The sequence below is a fragment of the Aythya marila genome, assembly GCF_965140915.1.
Source record: "Aythya marila genome assembly, chromosome: 11".
NCBI lineage: Eukaryota > Metazoa > Chordata > Aves > Anseriformes > Anatidae > Aythya > Aythya marila.
This window is the reverse complement of record NC_139052.1, coordinates 13412020-13420825: the sequence shown is the minus strand read 5'-3', so window position 1 is coordinate 13420825 and position 8806 is coordinate 13412020. Positions and strand designations below refer to the sequence as shown.

Sequence of the window (8806 nt, the reverse complement as noted above, 5' to 3'; positions counted from 1 at the left end):
TAGCTGAAGGAAACATAAAAGGAACCAAAGAAAAAAGTCCTCTGTGCAGGCACATTGGTTAAATAGCTTTGGGAGAAGGGGTTAAAAATTAGAAGAGGAAACTTATTTCAGATTTTTTTTGCCAATGTTTTCTAAAGAGGCAGATGGCCCTTAAGAATATGAAAATAAATTGTGCTGAGATATCAAGGTGATGGGAAACTAAAGTACGACAAACATCTAAATAATGCAGGTCAAGGAGATTAAACACTTTCAATTGTGACATTATAAGTTGTGAAGTAGTAATGTTCATGGGTTGTTCCATCTTGCCATATGTCATCAAATCACCAGCATACCTGTGAAATCTTTCACCCCTCTCTGGGGTGTTTCAGCTTGTACCAAGGGTCATCTTAAAAGTCCGGAGCTTCTTTTTGACTACTCTTGTCAAAGAAAAATCATGCCTGGTAGAATTAAGTTGGGATGTTCATCTCCATGCATTGCCTATCAAGCTGTACATGCTTCTAGTCATACTATGTCCTGCTCAACACTTGTGTATTCTTAAAAATCAAAACTATTCCTATCCTCTTTGGCTGATTTCTGGCCCTTTCTGAGTCAAGGAGGCCCTTCTTTGGGTGCTAACAGTCATTTCTCTCATTAGACACTTCCCTCTCCCCATACCCTATGTGAATTAAGCAAGGTTTTTTAGACTGTTGATCTTAAGGTCCTCAATTGAGAAAACTGAATGCTATTTCTTTATCTTCCATTCACAGTTGTTGAAGGTGTACATTCATTTTTTAACCTCCACACTTCATTCTACATCAAAAATAAACATGGTCATCTTTTTCATGATTTTTTTCTCCCTCAGAGACAGTTTGACTACAGGCTCTTCTTCTACAGATGACATGCAGCTTTGCATTCCCCATTTCCCATCTGTTTGGGTCTTGAGTTGTGGAGGCTTTTGACCATTCCAAACATGCTGATTTTGAATGCTTCAAGAAATCCACTTACTCCAATCACTGTAACTAAGCTTTCTCATTTTGGCATATCAGAAAATTGATGAGCTTCAAACACAATCAAGGAAGATTACATCTGAATGTGCTGCAGTCCCCCCCTTGACATTTGATGCCATAAGTTAACATTTGTTCCACCATGTGTTGCTGCTCAATAACTCCTGGCAGGAGGTGTCCATCTTGTTCACTGTCTGAATTTCCCTTTTTATTCCCACTGCTGTCCTGCCAGCTGTTGTGTTGGTTGCTCACAACTGCAAAAGAATCAGCTGGCCTTTTTCTAAAGAGACACTGTGAATGTTCTACCCTTCTACTAAGCATCTATATTTCTAATGATCACAGAATGAAATGATGAGATGAAACCTGGCGCAAAGAAAGTAGTCTAAGATGAAACAAAAGGATTTAAGTATTTTTTAAAAGAAAACATATAGAAGAGATGACCATAGACAGGCTTGGAGGAATGTGATCATCACTCCCCACAGCTCCTTGTGATTACTGCCAAGACCATGAAAGCACTCCAAATAATGTTGTGGGGAATGCTGTGATACCCACATGCAATGCAGGTCATCTTCTGTTCGTGCAACCTGGCATTTGGAGGACTTATTGCATCAGCAAAGACAGCCAAGTGTGAATAACCTCTACCAAAATAGCCGTGAAACTATGTTAGCATTTCCACGCTGGTTGCACCAGCATTTTCTGGTGTTGATCCAAGCTGAGATATTCTTAACAAAAATAATGGGGGACTTCTTGCTATTAAGCCCTTTTGCCAGGTTTATGGATTTGTCTGCTGGGTTCACAACGTTGGCATCGGTGAGCTCTTCCCAACAGGCCATCTCCACTTGGACTTGATCTTTGCTGAAATCCTTACATGTCCTCTTGCAATCATGGCCCCCTACCCTGCGCTATCCACAGATAAATTCCGCTCTCATTTGCTTTGTTTCATCTCTCTGGAGTCCCGTCCTCCCCCCTATCTGCTAGGAGCCCCCATCATCCTTAAATTTCACCTCACACCCTTCCCTGACAGGGAAATTACGCCAGACCGTGCTGTGGGTGCGACATAAAAACATTCAGTGTAAAAATAAGCTGTGGCACACATCTCAGAACCCTTAATTTTAATAAAAGGAGCACAAAGAAGGCCGGGCCAGGTGACATTTTAACATTTTGGGGACCAGGAGGAGAGCTGGAACCCACAGCTGACTCCCCCGGGGAAGCGCTGACAGGGCCGGGGGAGGCACAGGGCCCCCGGGAGGCCAGTCCCCTCAGGCGGGTTTGATTCCAGCGAGCGCTGATCCTTCGCGAATGTAGAACACGGGACACAACATTTTATTTTATTTATTTTATTTTATTTTATTTTATTTATGAGGGGGGCGTCCTCTCAGGCTCCTCTCAGCCAGGCCGCGGCCCGGCCTGAAGGGAGCAGCCCGGAGGTGTGAGGGCTCCGGCCGTGTCCTCCCCCCCCCCCCAGCCCCGAGCTCGCCTCAGGGCCCCGGGGTGGGAGGGGGGTGGGGGGTAACGGGGACCGGTGCCGTGACGCGGGGAGGGGGGGGGGGAGCACCCGGGGTGCCGGGCCGCTGCCCCTTTAAATCCCATCCTGCGTTTCACGTCGCCGCCGCCTCCTCGCCGTACACAACCCGCCGAGGCGCCGCCCCCACCCCCCCCTCCCTTCCTCTACCACCGCCTCCCTTCCGCGGCGCCGCCAATCCGCGCCCGCCCGCGTCACTCCGAGGGCGAGGGCAGGCGGAGAGGAAAAAAAAAAAAAAGAAAAAAAAAAAGAAAGTTTGGTGAGGAGCGAGCGGGGCCGCGGGCAGGTGAGGGGAGCGCGGCGGGGCGGGGGGGGGGGGCTCCGTCGGGACCGTTTTTTTTCCTTATTTTTATCTTTTTTTCCCTCGCGGGGCTGCCAGGCTGCGTGCGCAGGAGCCCTCCCGGGGCAGAGGTGTCCTTGTGAGGGGGCTGCGGGCCCGCCCGGCTGCGTGAGGGCCGGTGCTGGGGGGGCGCTGGGGGGGCGGTGGTCGGGGGGGTTGGGGGGGTCGTGAGGCGTTTGGGAGCCCCCCCGGTGGGGTGAGGGCTGCCCCCGGCCGCCAGGGCCTTCCCCGCGGGGCAGGGCGCTGCCAGCCCCTCAGGGAGTCCTCGCCGTTAGAGGCAGGGGCCGTCTCGTCAGCGTTTTTGGTGTTTTTAAGAGGGAAAAAAGTTCGTTTTCGGCGTCCCTGTGGCGCTCGGCGAGGAGCCCGGCTGGGTTTAACCGAGCTGAACTCGCTCTGGGCTCTGAAAAAAAAAACAAAACACAATAAATAAAAAGGCTGGAGCGAGAGATAAGGGCTGCGGGCATCCACGGCCCCCGAAGGACTGTGTGTGTGTGGGGTGTTGGGGTGTGTGTGTGGGGGGGGGGGGGGGGGGGCGTGTCTTGTGAAATAAAAAACCAATATTTGTCTCCTTGCTGCTACCGGCGGAGCCTCCACCAAATGTGCTGACGTAAGGTGGAGGCGTTCAGCAAAACCAAGGGCAGCTCCTTCGCCCCCTCCGCGGACCGACGTGGAGCTCACAGTTGTGCTCTGAAGTCCATTCCCTGGATGTTTGTTCAGGCTTGCCCTATAATGGGTGTCATTGCATAAGAGTTGCAGGCAGCGTGCTGGCTTTCTTTCCTTCTCCGAAGGGTCCGTGCCCTCCTCTTCGCCGGGCCAGGCTGGCTGTGTGCGCCGCAGAGGGAAGGGTGCAGCTTTGCGAGCTGCCCTATGAACTCCAGGGGAAAAAAAAATAAATAATAAAGCAGCTCCTCTCTTCCTCCTGCTTCTAAGCAAATGATTTTGTCTGATGTCATCGTAAATAATTCCTTTTGCAGAGCGCTAATCCTCTTCTGAACCGTGGACGATGGTAACTCAGCGGCTGAGGAAGCAAATATGTCAATTCCTTAGTTTCTTTCCTGTGTCTCCTTTAACTTTTCTAGCATTGCTCTTTGAATTTGGCCTGATTTGTTTAGTTAGTGCTGGGGTGCCTACACCTGTTCTTCGTATTAATTATCCCTTGGCCTAGAACAAGGGGACTGGCTCTTGCCTCGCATGTATTTGTTCTGGCCAAAATAACAGTGTGTTCTGGGGGAATTTTTGTTCCTCATGATAGTGAGTATCAAATCCTTGACACGTCAGTGGCATAATTCCTTGATTGTACTGCTTTCCAGATAGTGTCTTCAGTAGTGAAGAACTTCCTCTATGTATGTATTTCTGCGGATCCTCTTAAAATAACTTTTGTCTTAGAAAAGTATGAATCATATTAAAATAACAACAGATTAAAATAAACTTACCTCTTGACTAATCATGAGTTGTTGACAAAGACGAAAAACTTGCATGTTACAGACCACTTTTGAGAGTGTAAGAATGTAAGTTTACCTTTCAGGTTTTTGTTACTTTATGATGTCAGATGGCACATACAAAACCTTGTACAAATAGCTTGAAAGAGATAGTGGCAAGTTATCAGGAGGGGAGTAGCATTGACACAAACTAGTGAAAAGCTGCTGTGGTTACAGATAAAGGTAATCCTTGTTTCTGCAAAGGTGTGTCCTTCTGTAATAGCTGTATAAATTAGTTTGATTTCTGAGAGAATTGTAAGTGCACAAACTTCCAGCTCTGTTTTCTTGGCAGTTAGTAGTTGTACATCTACCTTTTTCTTTTAATTAAGTACTGAATAGACTTTGACTTGTGTTCAAGATACTTGATTTAAACTACAAAGAGTATTACAGATTATATATAGAATGTTCTTGGAGCATGCTAAATTCAATGGAAATCAGCATTTTTTTCTACCCAAGAGATACCTGATGACAAGGAAAAGTCTTTCAAAATGTCTGGATCCCTTCTCAAGTACTCTGAAGAGAGTGATGCGTGGCATCTGGCACTGGAGTCCTCAGCTGTGTAGCTGAACAAGATGTCATTCCCTATTCTGATCTTAAAAATACATATATTAAAAAAAAAAAAAAAAAGTCATAATAGCAATATGGTGACTGCTGAGTGATTAAGACTCATTACGGCTTTGCAGCTTTATAAGCCAGGAGATAAGAGTGGAACAAAAAAGGGGGGGGGGGGAGGAAATGAAAGCTGTTTTCTTAATGGCTTACTCCCTGTGCAGAAGGAAGCAGTTGGAATTTAACATGCTAACCTTTGGGTGATTTGAGATAGCTGCCTGAACTTCCAGGGGAATGTTGGGTGCGTAAATACGGTTATCCAGGCAACTAACCAGCCCTCTCTGATGAAGACCTGATATTTACCACATGTACCTTTTTCTGTTATTTCCAGATTTGATTATCACAGTGCGGTAATACATCTTGGATTCAAAGCAGCAAGAGAAATCTCAGGAAGTTCTTCAAGCTTACTGAAATCTCATCAGTCTGGTATGTTGCACTCTCTAAACTCTTGGAGTAGCAAGCTGAATTCTTTGTATGCAAGGGCCTCCTTAGTTGCTGCTAAGGATACTGAAGTTTCTAGGACTTTGGCTTGCTACCAGCAACTTTATTCTCACGAAGTAATATGCTACCGCAAGTATGGAGCTTTGTTTTGCTGGGGTAGTGTAGAAGATTGCTTTTGGTAGTGGTATTTGTACCAGGGCAACAAACCTGTACTTCAGAACCTTCAGTCAACACATACTGAGACCTTGTTTTCATCTTGCCTGTCCTGCCTTGAAATTCCAGGTACTTGTTGCAGACTCTTTAAAGTAAAAGCAGGCTGGAAAGAGGCTACCACTAAGTGACTTTCAAGAAACTGCACACTGATATATTGAAGAATGTGTAAGAATACAAAAGGGAATGTTTCTTTTATCATGCAGGGGTTTTCCTTCTGTATGTAGGCAGTTTGTTTAGGTTTGATTAAAAAAAAAATAAAAAATGCCAACTTCTCAGAGCTGTTTCTTAAATGGCAAAGTTCTGAAATTCCTATGCTTATGTGCTTCTAAATTTCTATACTTGCAAAAAATCTTATACAGCAAGTTTATGGGAACTGGAGTTTGTAAACAGGTATTGCAACATCTGAGGATACAAAACCAATAAGAAGCTAAATATTCAACTTAAAGCTATCTCTAATAATAATAATCTAAAAGACAGAGCTGTAATTGTTTTAAAAAAATCAGCACATACTGTAATGCTGACACAATTGACAAGGAGAGGGTAAAGTCCTTTTCTACAATACAAGTTCAGTGTGTGAAAGCACCAGTTCTGTTACTGTGCTACTTATTAACATGTACAAAATCCAGAAGTTCTGTTGTATTCAAGAGGGTGAAAAACAGGTGCAAATTGTGAGGAAAGCTGGTGTGCTTCGCAGTGATCTTTTGGGAACTAGAGAGCCAGTAGCCATCTCTTTATCTAATCCCTGAACAGCCATCACATGTAGCTTTTGATCGCTACTATTCTGGTCTCTGTTTGAACTGGTGACTTAAAGATGAAAGGCTCTGTTCTTGATCTCTTGAGCTGTCAAGTCCTCCAAACTTGCTGTCTTCTGTATATGTAAGATTGCAGAACAAATGGGCTTTTAGCTGCTCCATGATTACAATAGTCAAATGAGAGTCAGGTGCTCTCTCTTGTTGTTGTCCTCAGAGCAAAGTTCAGTGGCAGCAAACCGAATCTTTTTTATGCTGCTGTCAAAGCTTCCCTGTTTAGTGTACTCGCAGCTGCAATCTGCTGTTTCATGTTTTTGTGTGTTACTAAAGATATTGTAAGATATTGGCCTAACTTGAGCCCAGACCTAAAAATGATGCCTGTGCACTTCCTCCCAAATGTGCCTGTGTTTTCAGGGAAAATAGGTTACTTGTTTGCAGAAACTGAGCTTATAAATTGAGTTTTTTAGTGTTCAGTTCTACTAGTTCGTCTTCAGCATGGGATAACAACTTGAGTAGCATTTTCTATATATGTTTGGATTTCCAACATGTAAAAGTAGACGTGTGTACCCATGAATTCTGGTTCAGTGAGGCAGGGCTAACTGTGAACCTAGTTTTGATCCCCTATTTCACAGATTTTTGGGTTCTATTACTTTTGCGAGGGTAGCAAATTACTCCTGGAGCATTCTTAGTAAGACAGTGGTGGTTTTTTTGTTTGTTTGTTTTTTGAAGAGGGACTAACAAATCTAGGAGGTCAGTCTTGAACAGAGGAGAATCTGCTTTGCCATTTCCTGGATGCTCTGGGTGAGCCATGCTCTTGCTTATCAGAAGCTGGCCAAGCTCCTGCCAGATCAGTGAGTCAGAGGGGCATGGAAGGGGCTGATGAGCACCAGAGCTGTAGTAAGGCAGTAGGCCAGGCTGCATGGCTGGGAGGGGAAAGATGGGGAGAAAGAGGAATGAAACTTCTCCCTTGTAGCGATAAGGAGCTGCTAGCTGCCTGTTTAACAGAAGTATGAGTTGCGTTGTTCAATGATAAAAGTTATTTTTCATCACTGTTGCAGTTGCCAGGTGGTTAGACTTCTGTAATAACACACAGAGCCAGACAGTTGCAGGTTAATACATAGTTGTTTTTTTTTTTTCCTTTTGAAAGTACCCAAACAACAAGAGTGGCTTTAGGGTTGTCATGTCCTCTGCCATTACTGGGCAGCTCTGGTGATAAGATTGGTGACTTCTGACGTTGTTTTTATGGGCCTAAAGTTAATGTGCTCTGCACTGAAGCTTTCCAAGATTGGTCACTGAGATTCTTGGAGGACGCTTTCCTGGTGCGTTTTATTTGCATGAACTGTGTGCTTGGATTTGATTGCTTTGATAGCGTTTGGTCAGCAGTGTCCTGCAAGCGGCCCCACAGCTATCCTCAGGGGGCCGGCTGACTTCCTAAAGCACTGTTGAAGTCCTGGCTCACGTACAGCGCAGGATTCAAGTGTAAGGGTTAACGTCTGGTTCTTACAGCTCGTTTTAGGTTCTGCGGGGGAAGTTATGTAAATCTTGTTAAAGTTAACTCCAGTCTTGCAATGCTTTGTGCTCATTAACCTAACAGCTGTACGAACTGCTGCTTTCCAGTTCAGTTTGGCTCTGCGGGGCGATACATCGCTCTACAAGAGAAGGCAGCACGGGACAGGTTACGTGACTGCTCTAGAGGAATCAGATGTCCTTCTTGACGGTGTTTTTTGTTCTTTTTGGTGTGAACCACCGCGTGCTAAGCTGTTTGAGCTTGACTAACCTGCATTGGGAAAGTGAGGGGCTGTATGGCAGCACAGCCATCTCCAGCGCGTCCCTGGAGGCAAGAACTGTCCTGTGAAGGACTTCTCCTCTCCCCCTCGCTCAGCACAAACCCAGCACGTCCCTGCAGACCAGCGCCTGAGCTTCCCCTGCCTGACCCTCTCCATCGGGCCTCAGCGACCCCCCCCCAAGTTTCCAGCAGCGCCCGCAGCCGCTGCCCCCGAGGCGCCGCCCGCCTCTGGCCGTGCTGACTCACGCTTCGCAGCGCCGGGAGCCTCCTGCCAGCGGCCGCCGAGCCTATTTTTAGCCGGGCCGGCCCTTCCCCGGCCGGGGGCGGCGGAGGGGCCGCGGAGGTGCCGCTGCTCCCCGGGGAGGGACCCCCGGAATTGGGGGGGACGCGGCTCCCGGCGCTGCCTCCCGTGGAGGGCGGTGGAGGGGGTGCGGCCCCTTTAAGAGCCACCCCCCCACACACACAGCACCGGGGGGGGGGGGGGGGGGGGGGGGGCTCGAAGCGCTGCCTCAACCGAACCTGCTAGCGAGGAAAAAGTTCTTTAACTAACAGACGCGCCGCTCCGCCAATCGCAGCGCGGAGCCGGGCCGGCGGGGCGGTGCCTTCCTTTCATTCCACCAATCGCGGTGGAGGCGGCGCGCGCAGGCTGGGTTGCGCCGGGAGAGCTCTCCCCCCCTCCCCCCCC

At 47.4% G+C, this 8806-nt stretch overlaps 1 protein-coding gene across 2 annotated transcripts in view; it reads left to right on the top strand.

Annotated features, from left to right (window-relative positions):
• Window positions 1-2661: 2661 nt before the first annotated feature.
• The window catches only part of ZFAND6 (zinc finger AN1-type containing 6), a 37713-nt gene continuing 31568 nt past the window's right edge, over window positions 2662-8806 (top strand). For both annotated transcript variants that reach the window (XM_082768984.1, XM_082768986.1), the window contains exons 1-2: window positions 2662-2791; window positions 5264-5358. The gene's annotated coding sequence lies outside the window, so the exon portion shown is untranslated. The remainder of the gene's footprint in view (window positions 2792-5263; window positions 5359-8806) is intronic.